This window comes from Cloeon dipterum, chromosome 2 (genome assembly GCF_949628265.1).
Source record: "Cloeon dipterum chromosome 2, ieCloDipt1.1, whole genome shotgun sequence".
NCBI lineage: Eukaryota > Metazoa > Arthropoda > Insecta > Ephemeroptera > Baetidae > Cloeon > Cloeon dipterum.
The window spans coordinates 10,709,992-10,728,428 of NC_088787.1; positions in this window are offsets into that span (position 1 = coordinate 10,709,992).

Below are 18,437 nucleotides of genomic sequence, written 5' to 3' on the forward strand. Positions count from 1 at the left end.
ATATAAACTTTTTGGTTAATCCAGGAATTAGAAAAAAAGCAAAAAACTATTAATTTTTTATTTCTCCAATGCAAGATTGTGCTGACATGATTTATCTGCCTTTAATTACAATTTGTCTCTTATTCCCCCATCCTAATAAAATACATAATACACTCATTAAATTGAGCCACATATGTATTTATAGCTTATTTAAAATATAAATGCATTTTGTAATAATTAACAGTTTTTATATACCGATTAGAATAAACATTAATGTAATTCTTAGGCTTCAATCGATCGTGCACTGCAATTTTGTGTTCGTTTGGGTTTGAAACCCGCATCTTTCGAAACATTCGAAGAATTCAAATGTGTCACAGACCTGATAGCAAGTGAGTAAAACTTAATTTAATTCTATTATTATACTCTCTACATTCTTTGGTATTGATATGATTCAACAGACTCACAACCAACTCAAAAGTTAAGTCTTTGGACATCTGGATCTTTTTTGAACGTGCCCGAGAACCCTGTCTGGTGCAGTTCAAACACTCCTATGGACCCGTCTAAGTACCCTTGGAACCTCGATAGCACCGGAATGCTGCAGGGAACAGACTTCACAAAGAATTATTATGTTCAAGTGATCATCACTCCCAATGGCTCGTTTTTGAAAACCGTTCCAAATAACGTTAGTAGCACCTTTGGATCATTGTGTGAAGATTATTGACCTAAAATGGTCAATATCATTTTTTACGGCCATACATTTTAACGGCCAGCTTTAAATTAACTTTCAGTGAAAAATTGAAATGTTTGACCACATTTAAAAAAGGAACACATGAAGTTTGTTTTAGCACTTTGGTAATAGGTATAAAAAGCACCACTTTTGAACAATTTTCACGGTTTCATTCCCGTCCTTTCTTCAAACTTACCCAAAGACAAACCTCAGGAGAAAAGTACCTCTTTTACTTTATTGTACTATCATTGAAATAAAAAAGCTTTTTCAAACTGATTAATTGCAGCAGTCTTGATGTTGAACGATAATGACCATATGATTTGAAAAACTTATTTTTTGTACGAGTATACAAATATTGGCTTGCATTATTGGGGCATTGCTAGCAGTGTCAAGGAAATTGAAGATGTTTTAACACTTCGAAGATCTATTACTAGCTACCCAATGTCAAAGATGGTTAATTAGGGGACTTTGTAATGCTATATTAGCCCAGCGGGGTGGGAGGCGCACTCGCAACTTTGCTACACATTAGCTTTTCGTACCTTCCCAGCGGCTTTAGGGACAATCAATAAAAGAGCTTGGTGAAAGAAGCCGAATTAGGTCCAAAACTATAGAAGAAACAATTACTTATTAAAAGAATGTGAGCTAGGCATCATCATTAAATATTAAATTTAGTGCTGAAGCACACGTGCCTGCTGCGGTTTCCATCGGGATGATTCATTTGCACGCGCGCGTCTAAAAATTTCACTCCACGCGCTCGGTGTTTTTCCTTGCAGCCTTGAGCATCATCAACAACGAGTGTCCTCGCTCCTTATGAAAACCACAGCCAACTCTACATTAAAATTATCCTGCTCAGGTTCAAATTTTTCGAGCTGATATTCAAAATATGCAAATCAACCAGCCGTGAGAAAAATGCTGGCCGGATTATATTGAATAGACGACACACTAAAAAAATATAATATCCATTTCAAAGAGCATCGAATGGACAATTAAAATATACAGTGACATGTTTAGACAATAAACAAATTTATTGAAAATATTTATACAGTAAGAATAAAAATCAATAGTACAAAATAACCCATATTGAGCAATTTTTTAGGATTTATGAGCCAGTAAAAGTTGAATCTGCGGGCATTTTCCTATAAATTTTAATTAGGTTGATAAATATCAAACAAATTGACACGGCGGTTCTCGACAACATAGCATCGAATTTGACAGAACGACGTTTTTTACCAGGAATGCACGCGTGTATCCAATTAAATTTTACTAGGTGTTTCACTTCCTGTCCTGCTGATAGCAAAAAATTCCGAAACTCGAGTCAACTAAACACAATATTTTTCGTTAACGATGATGAGGGGTGGCAAAGTGAAATTATTTCTTGCTATTGCTATCTCAGTCTCTGTATATAGAGAAGTAAGTGCTCAAAACCTGATAATTTTCTCTACTTTATACTTCTCAAATCCTTATAGATAACAGGGAGCTCTAAAATTGGGAAAGCTGAAAGATCAATCAAAGCTGTTGTTAAATTCAACCAAAACACAAAATTTCGTAAGTTAAGGTTCTTCAATTATTTCCCTCAAATTCCTTAAATTAATTTTGCAGAAATAACAAAAAATGCCAGAAGAATCCACATCATCAAGTGCTGTGGAGGGCAATCCTGCATTCCGAAAAAATTAATTTTGCGAGTGAGGAGCGTGTTTTACAATTTTGATATAACCCCTAACCTGAATTTTCAAAACACAGTCGAAAATTTCTACTAACCGCACGACTCCAGTAGCTAGCGTAGTAACGACGTTAATGCCTAGCCGCGAACAAACCACGGTTCAAGAACATCCTAATCCTACGGAACCTATGATGCAAGTGAAAGTTGACACCACAGAATCCCAGGGGAAGACAGAAAATACCGGATCTATGCCAGGTAAACATATAATCGTAAGAAAAAAAGCATTCTTAAAAATAAATCTTAACAGAAACATCAGAAGCTAAAACGAGTGGTGCACCATTATCTTCTATTAGTCCCATTCAACCCCAAGAAACAACATCAACTGAATCAACATTGACCTCATCGGCATTAACCTCATTGAAAACTACCGTGGCAACCACCCTGATATTTTTAACAATTAATAGGCCAATAGGTCAACCCCAAGAAACAACAGCAACTGAATCAACATTGACCTCATCTTTATTTCCCTCATTGAAGACTACCGTATCAACTACCCTGATATTTTTAACAAATAGGCCTACGGTCATCAAAACATCTACAACCACAACCCCAACGACATTTGTACCTCTTACAGATAAAGTGCAAAAATACAGCTTCTGTGTTGCTTGTATTCATGCCAAATTTAATTGCAGAGACTTTATTCTTGCAGTTCCAACCCGTGCGAGAAAAATGTATTCTATATATAATATATAATTTGTAATTGTAACTATGCAAATTTATAATTTTTAATGTTTAGCAACTTTTGGAGGCAAGCGATCCTGCGATTGGTATTAATATTATGGATTTAATTTAGATATTTTCGAATGTTGTACAATTCTAGACAATCGCGCAGCTTGGTACAGCGCCTGCGGCAACTCGTTCATTTTTGGAACGCAACTGGTAAATTCTTACTCTGGTTGTAAATAAATCTATATTACACTTCTACTAGGCTACGTGGGAGGAAAACTTCAATAAGTGTTGCAGCATTGGCATGATTCCGATATCAATAGAAAATGAGGCAAAACGCTCTTGTATGGCGTCTCTCATGAACTGTGAGTTCCCAATTTTTTTTTGTCTCGCGCGCCTTAAGATAAATGTCGCTGTTTATGGGATTTTAGCCGACTGGCCTTTTAGCATTTATTATTGGACGTCCGGCAGAAAACTGTTCCACCTAAACTCGAGTTTCGAATTTTGTCACTCTGGTGCTCAAATTGTGACAAATACTACGGCTAAAATTTGGGCTCGTAAGCAACCTGTGGGAGAATGGGATAAATTGTGCCTTCTCTTGGCGTTTGAAAAAAGCAAAGCGAGCGCGCTGTTGTACGCCAAAAATTGTGAGGAAAAACACATCTTCGCTTGCCAGGTTCGAGGGCAGGAATATTTTGATTGGACTTAATTTTTTTTTAAATTTGACAATTTAGAGACCACTTACCACAACTCCAGCACCAAATATACGCTACAGCAACTGTCCAAAGATTACAAACTGCACAAAAAATGTACAGATTTATTAACGAAAATTTTTCTTCGCAAAAATTATTTTTTTCAGGCCGCACTATTCACATCATTGCCAAATGGAGGCATTTTGTTGAAAGGTCAGTATTTTATATTGAGTATATAAACATCATTTGTTAGCAATAAGAAAATAAATCAGATTACCCGAGCTATGGAACTTGGATAACCCTGTCTGGCAGAGTCTACTTGATCAGTCCATCCACTGCAACAGTATTATAATTTCTAGCTTTATTTGCATTTACTTTCAAACCTTTTTTAAATAGTGGATGGATGCCGCGAATGCGTGCTGCAGCATAGGACTTAAACTGCTCAGCTTTGACTACGCTTTTAAGTATGACAGCCTCACCGCTCTCTTGCAACGTATTTAATTTAATTTAGCTTATGCGAAAGTAAATTTGTTAATTTATACGGGCAGAAATGAAAATTACAAATGACATATACTGGACATCTGGAGCGAGGATAGGAGACAACAATATTTTCGGATGGTGCGCGTCTAAAAAACGGATGAGAAATGCAAAGTGGGCTCCGGGCCTGCCAGGGAGCGCAGATGACTGTGTGGCGGTCGACTTGATGGACAACAAGGTGGTCCAGATTGCAGAAAACAGTTGTCAAAATGCATACAAGTACATCTGCGAGGTATAATTTTACATTTAACAATTCAAAACTATATAGTCGCTTTCCGCTGTCCCAAAATTTGTATTCAAAACACCATTTTTTAGCATGTGAAACAATCTAATGGAGTTGATTATTCACTTATTTTATGCATATCTGTTAAAATAGACTGCAGACGATCACAATTATTGCTTTACGAGAGATTAACACTTTTAGGGGAGAGATGTGAGTACATCATCAACGGTTGGTCGCGCAATATTGAACGAATGTGGTTTGCTTTACAACATAACTCAAGGTAATAGTATAGTTGTATTCGAGAATTCAGAAATATGACAACTAAATTTACCAACGAAAAGAACAAGCGGAATCCCTTTGGTCTACGAAAGCATTTGATCTATCTCTCAAGGTACCAAGAGAAAAAATAATTTAAAATATAAATCAATCTCATATTTCTATTGTCTGTCAGTGCTATATGAAGTGTGTAGGCGAATTCGGCAACTTGGTCAGTTAAATAATTAAAAATTGTGACTGAATGCTCTATAAAACAGAGTCACTAGATGGTGGACGGTCAAATAGTGACGCAAACAATGATGAATTTGGCACAAGAAATGTATTCTGAAAGAAACTCAGTCACATCCAGCAAAGATACCGCTGCTGCTATATATTGCGGTAATCAAGGTATTTGTATTGTGCTTTCCATTCCACTAGAACACAGAGATAAATTTTGTGTCTCTCTCGATTTTACCAGTCGGCATGGATGAGTGCGACACAGCGTCTCTCACATACTCCTGCATCCAAGATGAGTCACCAGATATGATCAAACTCTCCTTATTGAAAGTAGAAAGAAGCAATTCGCTGGTATGGCTTTAGGCACAAGAGATTTTTCTGATTTAATATCAATTCACTTTTTTTCTCGAAAACTCGTAAACACAGCTTTTAGATACTATATACGGAATTTTCAGTCACAAAAAAGGACCAATCCAATATTAATTTCGCTTCTCCAAAAGAGCAACAATGATATGATAAAATACCTTAATCGTTACTCCACAGGAATTTGCTGCTTTACCATCAGCACAGGCGCTATGCTACGCAGGTCCACTAACTTCAACCACAGTCGTTGTGAGTAAATTACACAACTATTTCAAATCAATGACAATATTTTTTTTATGCTGTTCTTGTTTGCTCATTCATATTTATACTCTTTAAGCGTAATTACTAATATTTAATATTTTTTGTTTCATGTGGTGCTGTAAAGGAACTATATAGGACAGACTATTTAAATGAAAATCGTACTATGACCTATCCCATGAAAATTTTAAAATAATTTTTACATAATAATAGCAAACTTCATTGGTTCGCGAACTGTACCGTATTACAATGTTTGCGGAGGGCGCAATTATGTGATGTATAATGATTCTACAATGGGTTCCGGGGTGAGGAATAAATGCATGTGTATAATAATATAAAGTGATACATGCTTTACTGATTTAATTGTTCGAGTGGTGAATATTGGATTTTGACGGTGATATGGCTGTTAAACTGACTGACTATGTGTGCATGTGTCTGATCAAACTGGAGTAATACAAATAGCTATTAGGGCAACAATTCTAATAACAATTATAAAAAATTTAAACTATTTTGGGTGTGTGAGAAATTGTCAGAATCTGAATGTATGAGTTGAAAATGAGCAAAATTGATATAAAAGGGACAGTGGCGAAATACAAATTTCAAAATATGTGCTTTTTTAATTTTACCTATGATGTATTCCTTTTTAAGTGATAAATTTGGTGCATATATTGGAACGGGACAGCAACAAGTAGTGAAATTAAGATCATAAAAATAAAGCAACACCCACTACTCAAATTTCTATCTACAAATAAAATTACCGATACCACCTTTTTGTTAGGGGTAAATTTTGGCTTCGGCCCTATCCTTAAGCATCTTAGCTTATTATGCCCTTTGTGGCGAGAATTTTCAATGGGTTTTCAGTGTAGTTTCCCTTTAAAATTTTAGTAGAGATAATTTGCTAATTTTGTGCTTTTATACTGTTCAAAGATTTTAATATTATAATGTTATTTCTAGACCACGATCAACAATATAATCACACAGTGTTACATCCTTGGTCTGAAACTCGTGTCATTTGAGACATATGAAGAATTCAAGTGCGTTACGGAATTAATTGCGAGTGAGTTAAAAATTAAATACAATAATATAGCCATGAGTTTCTTTGGTTTTAATTTGGTTCAACAGGACCAACTCAGAATTTTTCTCTTTGGACATCTGGATCCTTCATGAATATGCCAGATAAACCTGTCTGGTGCAGTTCCAATGCTCCTATGGACCCATCGAAGTATCCTTGGAACCTTGATAGCACCGGAACGCTGCAAGGCACAGATTTTTCTAAGAATCATTACGTTCACGTGGTCATCACTGCCAAAAGCTCATTTTTGAAAACTATTCCTGACGGCTTTGTTAACTCTGTTGGATCTTTGTGTGAAGATAACATCTTATAAACAAAATTTGGTCATAATTTAGGTTTGAAAACTTCATTAATCTGGGACACAGCTTTTTGGTTGATATAAAAAGTAAATAAAGTTTAATCACAATCAGCAGAGACACAAAAATGTTTATCATAGCACTTTGGTTGTCAATTTATCCTTCACATTGGCTCTGTTGAGAATTGCTGCTTGCAATAAAAAACCACATATATTTCGCATCACGGCGATTTCGCTACACATTGTTTTAAATTTTTATCTTTTAAAAATGTCCTAAGTTTGTTTTTTTCATTTTGACCTGTATTTTAATCTAGAGAAACACAGTCAACGTTGATATGAAAATTTTCTAGATGGAATATTTGAGTTTTGTATTTTCAAATAAAAAATTTTGCTCTCTGATGGCTTCTTGTCAAAAATCGATTTTTATTGTAAATCCACGCAGCACGCACCCTTACATGATTAGATGAAAAATATTCTTACAATTAGTACGGAGAATCCTAGAAATTGAAATCAAAATAATACTATCTTTCATTACTCTATTTGATAGTGAATATTCCGATCACATGGAATCTAACTGTCAGAGGTATGAGCTATTATAATAAAAAAAACTGTACACGAGGTGGAATCGAAAATAATGTCCCTTTCGGACTCGATTTTCCCCTGATTTTCTCTTCTAAGACCCGATTGCTCTTCACTCTTCATTCAAAGACACAGCGTAAAGACTATTGGATGGCCAGCCAACGTTATACATATAGGGAACAATGAAAATTATATAGTGAAATTGGATTTAAATAAAACCTCTTGGATTTCTAATAAAAGATTTCCCCGTCCATTTAATAAAGTGTCCTTTTTCCTGCACTGCAAAAGGGCGCAGATCTTGGTCTGACCAGAAAAAGGCCAGCGTGATAAGGCACCACAAGAAGCGAGTATTATAAAGAGTCAGTTTTTACAAATAAATTGGGTGTGCTTGGATTGTTTTCAAAGTAAACAGGCTATGAGTTAAATATGTAATTTCTCAACACATTTTGTTCAATATTAAATGGCGAAGTTTGCATTTATTCATCTATTCTCGCTAAAAAAACGGGTGACCACCAAGAAATATCTTTTACAATAGAAAGACCAGGCATTTGTCCCCAAAGCCACCACGGAGGCGCAAACATACGCCAGTAGCAATAAGTCGGTGCCAATGTTTTCAATGCCTGTTCAAATTTTCACCATAAATTAACCACTTTTGCTATCTCTGATATTAGACAGTCAGTTTTATATCCTAGAAATGCTAAAATATCTTCCGTTTAAAATTGCCACAAAACAAACAATTCATATCATATATCATTTTCCGGAAAAAAACTTTTCTTCGCAACTATATTTTTACCTCCGCAAGCTTAAGTGCGAAGATGCCTACTTCTCGCTTATTCTATACATAATTTGTTGCAGAGATTGGATTCTTGTAGTTCCATCCCAAGCAGGGTTCGCCAATTTTGCTATGTGCAAAAATGCACCACTGGTCTTTTGCGCAAAAAACCAGCTGGAAAAACCCAAAAGTTTGTGAGTTTTTCCGCATTTTTACGAGTTTAACCCGAAAAAGTCATATTTCGCGCCAAAAGAGTAGGAAATTTTGGAAAATTAAGATGAGAGAGTTAAGATTTTCGGTCTTTTGGTAAAACCAGTGATTTTAATACTGATTTTTAAAAACCCCTATTTTTGGTCATCCATCATGAGAATTTTTGATATTCCATTGGAATGCATGTGTTTCGGAAAATGCGCAATAAAACAGTTTTTTGCAATGCAGTGTTTTTTCGGAAAATGCGTTTTTTTCCGAACCCTGATCCTATCCCATGCGATAAAAAAAACACTTTACGTAATTTCCACTCAATAGGGCTGTGAGATTTACACGTTTATTTTGGACGATATTGTTGGATCTTTTTGTACTGCGTTTAGTGTAAAGAGTCAGTTTTGTACAAAATTTAGCACTTCGTTTAGAACGCAATAGTTCACACATTCTTTTAATAGCACTTTAACTTTAAATTTTGCGGAGATATTATGGTAGTTAAATTTACATTAGTCTAATATGAAAGGTTATCAATATTCAGCAAATGTTGAATTTTTTCGTTCTAAAATTTCAATTTCAAGAAAGGTGATGGGTAGCATCGCTTATCAACGCAAATGGTACTCCTTAAAACTGTCCCACGCTATGCCATCCCTATATGCACTCTCGCTCTGTCATGTGTCGTGTGGGACAGAAAAGCCATAAAAGTGGCACAACAGCAAGACGGGCATTGTGCTTGGTGATGCGAACCCTTTGAAAACGCGCTTCACCCGTCCGTTTTCGCCGCGGTCGGAAAGTGAATAAATGTTTTTGTGCAAAGCAATTTGCGATAAATGACGTCCTTTTCTAACCTTAAGGGAACATTTTAATTTTCTCTCAAAATGGAACCAAAATTTTGACGTCCAGCGTTAGAAAGCGGCGCGTACTTTCGGCTTCGTGGCCCGCAATTTGCGTGGCTGCACGCAGAGAGCGATAAGGAAGGCGTACCTGACCTTCGTGATTCCCAAGTTGATTTACTTGGACCCCTGGACCAAGGCAATCATCGGGAAGATGGCTAGAACCCAGAACAAAGCCCTCCACTTCATCTATGGTCGACACGTCCCGCCGCCGAAAAACCAGAAAATAGTGCTGTCCGTCCCAGTCCGGTTGGTGTACAACGACCCAAGAGTATGTGCGGCCTCACGCAGACTACAACGCGATGGCATGCATCATCGTGGGCCGCGTGCTTCGCGGCGACGACCCGCAGCATCCGCGGCTGCAGCATCCACCAGCGCGCACCGAACTCGGCCAGTGTGTGTTAGATTATCGAGTCATCGCTTTTTGGAATGCTGCCCCACCCGCATATTGAAGGACTGTTCGGCGACACGGTTTCCTTCCAGCGTATGTGAGTGCGTGTTTCTAGTGCAGCTTCCCTTCCTGACCAGGCCCATTTCGCCATTTCGGCTCTGCCCTCCGGGTAGAGCTTTGGCGAGATGTTGGCTAGGAATGGTGCCTTTTCTCACTATGTGCTTTTTGTATTTTTTTAAATTAATATTGACAAACTGTTTTTTAACATGTGTGTACATGTTTTATTATGATGAGAATAAAAAAATATAAATGAAAAATGATTAACCCCTATCCTAACTGAAAAAATGGCATTTAAAATAAAATTTTAGAAATTATGTTTAGAGATAACTTAATTTTCGCGATTCACGTCTAAAATTTCACTCCACGCGCACAAGTTTCCTTGCAGCAACCTTCGCCTCCTCGTGAAAATCACAGCCAACTCTACATTCAAATTGGTTTGAAATTTTGGGAGCTGTATTTCAAAATATCTAAATCAACCAGCCAAGGGAAAGCAGCTGTATTATATGCAATAGAAACGACAAAAAAACAATTACATCCATTTAAGTGAGCATCAATATGAACAGTTAAAATATAAAGTGACAAGCTTTGAAAATATAAAAATTTATTAAAAATATTTAATACAGTGTAAATAAGAATGAATCGAACAACGTATAAATATAGAGCAATTTTTAAGGGTTTATGAACAAAAAATGAATTTGCTCGCAATTTCAAATAAAATTTAATTGGGTTGATAAATATCAATCACACTGACACGGTTCTCTACAACATTGCATTGCATTTGACAGGAAGACGTTTTGTACCAGGAATGTATGCGTGTATCCAATTAAATTTTACTAGGAGTTACACTTCCTGTCCTGCAGACAGCAGCAAATTCCGAAACTCGTGTCGACTTATTAACACAATATTTATCGTTAGCGATGATGAGGGACGGCAAAATGAAATTACTTCTTGCTATTGCAATCACATTCTTTGTATATAGAGAGAAGTAAGTTCTTAACACCTGATAATTCTCTCTACTTTATACTTCTCAAATCCTTATAGATAACAGGGAGCTCTAAAATTGGGAAAGCTAAAAGATCAATCAAAGCTGTTGTTAAATTCAATCAAAACACAAAATTTCGTAAGTTTTGAGGTACTTCAATTATTTCCCTCAAATTCCCTGAACCAATTTTGCAGAAATAACCAAAAATGTCAGAAGAATCTACATCATCAAGTGCTGTGGAGGGAAACCCTGCATTCCGAAAAAATTAATTTTGCGAGTGAGGAGCGTGTTTTACAATTTAATATAACCCCTAATTTGAACTTTCGCAACTCAGTCGAAAATTTCTGCTAACCGCACGACTCCAGTAGCTAGCGTAGCAACGACGCCAATGCCTAGCCGCCACGAACAAACCACGGTTCCAGAACATCTTACGGAACCTATAATGCAAGTGAAAGTTGAAACCACAGAATCCCAGGGAAAAACAGAAAATACCGGATCTATGCCAGGTAAACATAAAACCATAAGAAAAAAGCATTATTAAAAAGAATTCTTATCAGAAACATCAGAAACTAAAACGAGTGGTGCACCTGCATTCTCAGAACCATTATCTTCTATTGGTCCCATTCAACCCCAAGAAACAACATCAACTGAATCAACATTGACCTCATCGGCATTAACCTCATTGAAAACTACCGTGGCAACCACCCTGATATTTTTAACAATTAATAGGCCAATAGGTCAACCCCAAGAAACAACAGCAACTGAATCAACATTGACCTCATCTATATTTCCCTCATTGAAGACTACCGTGTCCACTACCTTGATATTTTTAACAAATAGGCCAACGGTCATCAAAACATCTACAACCACAACCCCAACGACATTTGTACCTCTTACAGATAAAGTGCAAAAAATACAGCTTCTGTGTTGCTTGTATTCATGCCAAATTTAATTGCAGAGGCTTTATTCTTGCAGTTCCAACCCGTGCGAGAAAAATGTATTCTATAAATATTTTGTTCTTGTAACTATGCAAATTTATAATTTTTAATGTTTATAGCCACTTTTGGAGGCAGGCGATCCTGCGATTGGTATTAATATAATGGATTAAATTTAGATATTTTCGAATGTTGTACAATTCTAGACAATCGCGCAGCTTGGTACAGCGCCTGCGGCAACTCGTTCATTTTTGGAACGCAACTGGTAAATTCTTACTCTGGTTGTAAATAAATCTATATTACACTTCTACTAGGCTACGTGGGAGGAAAACTTCAATAAGTGTTGCAGCATTGGCATGATTCCGATATCAATAGAAAATGAGGCAAAACGCTCTTGTATGGCGTCTCTAATGAAACGTGAGTGTCTAATTTCTTTATTTTTCTCGCCTAAAGATATATATTATGTCTCGTTGCTTCTGGAATTTTAGCCGACTGGCCTTTTAGCATTTATTATTGGACGTCCGGCAGAAAACTGTTTCACCTAAACTCGAGTTTCGAATTTTGTCACTCTGGTGCTCAAATTGTGACGAATGTGACAGCTAAAATTTGGGCTCGTATGCAACCTGTGGGAGAATGGGATAAATTGTGCCTTCTCTTGGCGTTTGAAAAAAGCAAAGCGAGTGCGCTGTTGTACGCCAAAAATTGTGCAGAAAAACACATCTTCGCTTGCCAGGTTAGAGGGCAGAAATATTTTGATTGGACTTAATTTTTAAAATTGACAATTTAGGGACCGCTCACCACACCAACACCAAATATACGCTACAGCAACTGTCCGAAGATTTCAAACTGCACAAAAAATGTACAGATTTATTAATCAAAACATTTCACCGCGAATTTTATGCAAAATTTTTCAGGCCGCGCTATTCACATCATTGCCAAATGGACGCATTTTGTTGAAAGGTCAAAAATTTTTATTGAGTAAACATATTTTGTAAGCTGTAAGAAAATAAATCAGATTATCCGGACTATGGAACATGGATAACCCTGTCTGGCAGAGTCTACTTGATCAGTCCATCCACTGCAACAGTATTATAATTTCTAGCTTTATTTGCATTTACTTTCAAACCTTTTTTAAATAGTGGATGGATGCCGCGAATGCGTGCTGCAGCATAGGACTTAAACTGCTCAGCTTTGACTACGCCTTTAAGTATAACAGCCTCGCTGCTCTCTTGCAACGTATTCTTTTCACATGGCTTTTGCGAAAACACATTATTTGTTAATTTATTTTGGCAGAAAATAAAATTATAAATAATATATACTGGACATCTGGAGCGAGGATAGGAGACAACAATATTTTCGGATGGTGCGCGTCTAAAAAACGGATGAGAAATGCAAAGTGGGCTCCGGGCCTGCCAGGGAGCGCAGATGACTGTGTGGCGGTCGACTTGATGGACAATAAGGTGGTCCAGATTGCAGACAAGAGTTGTCAAAATGCATACAAGTACATCTGCGAGGTATAATTTTACATTTTACAATTCAAAACTATATAGTCACTTTCCGCTGTCCCAAAATTTTTATTCAAAAACCTTTTTTTTTAACTTGTGAACAATTTAATTGAATTTATTACATTTATATGATGCACATGATCTATGTGTTAAAATATACTCCAATAAACGCTCTCACTATTATTGATTTATGCGAGATCAACACTTTTAGGGAAGAGATGTGAGTACATCATCAACGGTTGGTCGCGCAATATTGAACGAATGTGGTTTGCTTTACAATATAACTCAAGGTAATAAGTTGTATTCGAGACACCGGAAATGTTTCAACTAAATGTATTACCTCTAAGAACAAGCGGAATCCCTTTGGTCCACGAAAGCATTTGATCTATCTCTAAAGGTACCAAGAGAAAAACAAATGTAAAATATAAATCAATCTCATATTTCTATTGTCTGACAGTGCTATATGAAGTGTGTAGGCGAATTCGGCAACTTGGTCAGTTAAATAATTAAAAATAGTGACTAAATGCTCTATAAAACAGAGTCACTAGATGGTGGATGGTCAAATAGTGACGCAAACAATGATGAATTTGGCACAAGAAATGTATTCTGAAAGAAACTCGGTCACATCCAGCAAAGATACCGCTGCTGCTATATATTGCGGCAATCAAGGTATTTTTATTGTGCTTTCCATTGAACTAGAACACAGAGATAAATTTTTGTGTCTCTCTCGATTTGATAAGTCGGCATGGACGAGTGCGACACAGCGTCTCTCACATTCTCCTGCATCCAAGATGAGTCACCAGATATGATCAAACTCTCCTTATTGAAAGTAGAAAGAAGCAAATCATTGGTATGACACAAGAGATTTTACTTGTTTAAAATCAGTACTCTCGTTTTTTGGAGAATTCAAAACTCGCACACACAACTATTAAATAAGAATTGTCGCCTTCGGTGACAAAAAAGGACAGATCCAATAATTTCGCTTATATCTATAGATATATGGTAAAATAATTTAATTCTAATTTATTTTCCCCAGGAATTTGCTGCTTTACCACCAGCACAGGCGCTATGCTATGCAGGACCAGCGTCATACACTGTCACTGTGCGTGAATTAAAATTACCCAAACTATTTCATTTCAATTAACAATATTTGATGCTGTTCTTGTTTACTCTTTTATATTTATATTCTTTTAACACAGCACGTACTATATTGTTAAATATTATTTGTTTCATGTGGTGCTGCACAGGAACTTTCCAGGACAAATTATTTAAACGAAAACCGTACTATTTCACCTATCTCAAGATTCTTTAAAGTTAATTTTAATATTATAGCAACCCCCGGTGTGACGCAAACTGTAGCATATTACAATGTTTGCGGAGGGCGCAACTATGTGATGTATGATCATTCTACGGGTCTCGCGGTGAGGAAAAATTAATATAATATAAAGTGATTGATCTTTACCGATTTAATTGTTAGAGTGGTGATGCGTAAATATTGAATTTTGAGGTCGTGATATGATGATGATATGTATGGCTGACTGTCTGTGTGTGTGTTTGTGTGTGTGTGTGTGCATGTGTCGTGGATCAAACTGGATTAATATATGTTTAGCAAAGGAGACAATATGCTAATAAATATTACGAAAAGTTTGATTTATTCCGAATATGTGATATAATGTCCGAATATAAAGTTGAAAATAACCCAAATTGATGTTTAAGGAGCAAAAAGTGATATAATAAAATTTCAGACTATGCCAGTTTTCCCGTGCTTGTTCAAAATTCCAATGATTATAATTGAATTTGTTTCCTCTTTGTCGTCTTTTCGAGTTAAATTTGGTGCAAATTGGAACGGGTCAACTCCGATAAGAAGTGAGATTAACATTGGGTTCTAAAAATTTGGCCAGTGGCCTTGTCGTGACACTCTTCGGCCTGATCTGCCCCGACACGCCCGCCTGCAGACCAAAGGCGCAGCGCGCGGCCGCTACCCAATTTGAGAACTTTGTGCGATTTTACGCGTCTGATTGCAAAAGCCAAATTTATACATAAACGGTTCTTCTTGGGAAGCGGCCGCGCGCTGCGCCTTCGGTCTGCAGGCGCGTGTCGGGGCAGATCAGGCCGAATAGTGTCATGACCTATATAAGAAAAGCAAATATCAACAAATAAAGCAGCACGCTACTCAATTTTATATCTAAAATAAAAATATCGACACCAGGCTTAGAGGTAAATTTTGGCTTTGGCCCTATTCTTAAGAATTTCGCAAATGCACTTGACCGTGAAAATTTTTAATATTTTCAGTATCATTTTTATCTTTAAAATTGGTAGAGATCATTGCATATTATTTCGAATTTAGTGCTGTCCAGTTTTTTTTAACATTAATGCTATTTCTAGACCACAGTCGACAACATAATCTCACAGTGTTACGTTCTTGGTCTGAAACTTGTGTCTTTTGAAACATATGAAGAATTTAAGTGCGTTGCGGAATTAATAGCAAGTGAGTCAAAAACTCCAAATACAAAATATAATGTCCTATTTTCTATGGTTATAATTCGGTTCATCAGGACCAACTCGGAATTTTTCTCTGTGGACATCTGGATCTTTTTTTAATATGCCAGATAAACCTGTCTGGTGTAGTTCCAATGCTCCTATGGACCCATCAATGTATCCTTGGAACCTTGATAGCACCGGATCGCTGCAAGGCACAAATTTTTCTAAGAATTATTACGTTCACGTTGTCATCACTGCCAAAAGCTCATTTTTGAAAACTATTCCTGACGGCTATGTTAACTCTCTTGGATCTTTGTGTGAAGATAACATCTTATGAACAAAATTTGGTCATAAAATTAGGGTTGAAAACTTCAATAGTAAATGAGACACGGCTTTTTGTTTACTTTTGATATAGTTAATGTTTAATCACAATCAGCAGAGATACAAAAATGTTTATCATATAGCACTTTGGTTGTTAATTTATCTCTCACATTGGCTCTGCTGAGAATTACTGCTTGCAATAAAAAAACACATATATTTCGCATCACGGCGATTTCGCTACACTTTGTTTTAAATTTTTATCTTTTAAAAATGTCCTAAGATTGTTTTTTCCTGTCGTCGTAACTAATGTGCAAAACCACTCAATTAATTGGCTTACTTGAAATAAATATTCTACTCCAGGCGAGACCTGCCACGTGACCTCGAATATGATTGCATAATCCACGTTTTGCAGCTCTGCTTAACAATTATGGTGTTCCAAATTGACTGTCAAGTGAATATATTGAAAGAATTTTGCTTTCAAAATTATTTAAACATTTATAATAGTCATGAAAATTTAAAACTTCTAGGGGAGTTAAATTTCATTCAGCTATATTAAATGACAATTCATTATTGCTAAAAATATTCGCTTTACTTAATCAATGGTCGAATAAATCTAAGATTATAGCGATTTTAAAGAATATTTTTTAATTATTAGGTTCCATCTGAACCTAATTTTGCTAGAACCCCACAATTTTTTAATTAAAACTATTAAATTCTAAGGAATAAAAAGAAAATCACAACTATTTCATAGAAAACAATATTGAATTCATTCAAATCTAAAGCTTTTCACTAAATCACACGAGTTTACATTGCAAACGGGTTGTTCTTCGGGCTGGTCCTGATGCGAAGCTCGTGGCATGACCACAATGACCAGCACCTCGTCGGGGCTTGGGCACAGCCTCAGCAGCGCAAGCAACACCTTGTAATCAAGTCAGTGGCACACCTAAATTTTTCGAATATGTTAAAAGATGTGGGTTTCAAACATAAATCACACAAGATCGATCGTAACTACTACGCATTGCATTAAAATTTAATTTGATCGGTATAAAATTGTCTTGTTGCTACTCTCTTTAAATGGTAAAATTTCGTGTCGTAAGGCGTTTTTTCTGCTGATCGTCTTCATTCCCATGCTGAGTAACCGCCGTAACAATAATATCAACAGAATTTTCATTTTCCTCACAGTCAGCTAACGAAACAATCGAAAAATCACTAAAAAATGAACAATCTTATAGTATACCAACTAATCACCGAATAATTAAAAAACTAATCATCAATAAATTCCATTTTCTACTTAAACCGAACAAAGAAATTTTACGTCGACGCTCGTAACTCGCATTGTCCTAAGCGACATTCGAAAGTATAATCAGATGATCTGAGATTGTTGTACAACGTTCTGGCCTGCTACGGACCTTAGGGGCGCCATGACAAGGCGCCCAGAGCACCGTAACCAACCACCGTATTGCGAATTGAATGTAACGCGGAAATTTTGCGAAAATTTCGACAATTTGTTGTTGTCATAGTCTTCGCCAAACTCACGGACGTGAGCCTGGATCGTCGGTGCCGGGGCCGCAAGCCATGCGCCCGGTGCCGGCGACGCTGCAGTCATCGCGGCGAGCTGGGGGGTCTCAACCCCTTCAACGTTCTCATGGCGCCCCTAAGGTCCGTAGCAGGCCAGAACGTTGTACAACAGAGATGTTGGAAAAATCTTTCGGGGGAGGCAATTCAGAAGGGGTGAGCAGTGCCAACAGCATCTTTGGTTAAGTTTGACAATGGACCACCTCAACGGCTGGCATATCGATGGATGGGGGAAGGGGTTGTGGTTCGATTATTTGCTGAGGTATCATTGGAACGTCAAAGCTTCCGTGGTCCCCTGCATAAACCCATACTCCTCGCTGACACGAGCATAAGACGCTGAAGACACCCAAAGCACAAAACACCTAAAGCACGTACAGAGCAATTCTGCCAAAATCTTAAAAGATTTTTTATTAAATTTGAATTTTTTTAAAAAACCATACCTGCAGATACATTAATCCATGAGTCGTTGGCTGGTGTTTGACTGTCTTGGATTGTGGGTGCATCAGACGTTGGGTCGGTGGATGCAGCAGATGTTGCGGGCCTTCTCCCTATGGACCAAAATATGTTTGTAAAATATTCAGCAATTTTCGCTAATATGAACTTGGTACGGAATATTGAGAAATTGTAATTGCTACTGGGAGTATGTTTTCGGTCTTCTCGTGCTGGTAAAGGGCTCTGTAGCAGGATAGGGAGTAAAGAAAGAAAAAATTAAGAGTTGCAA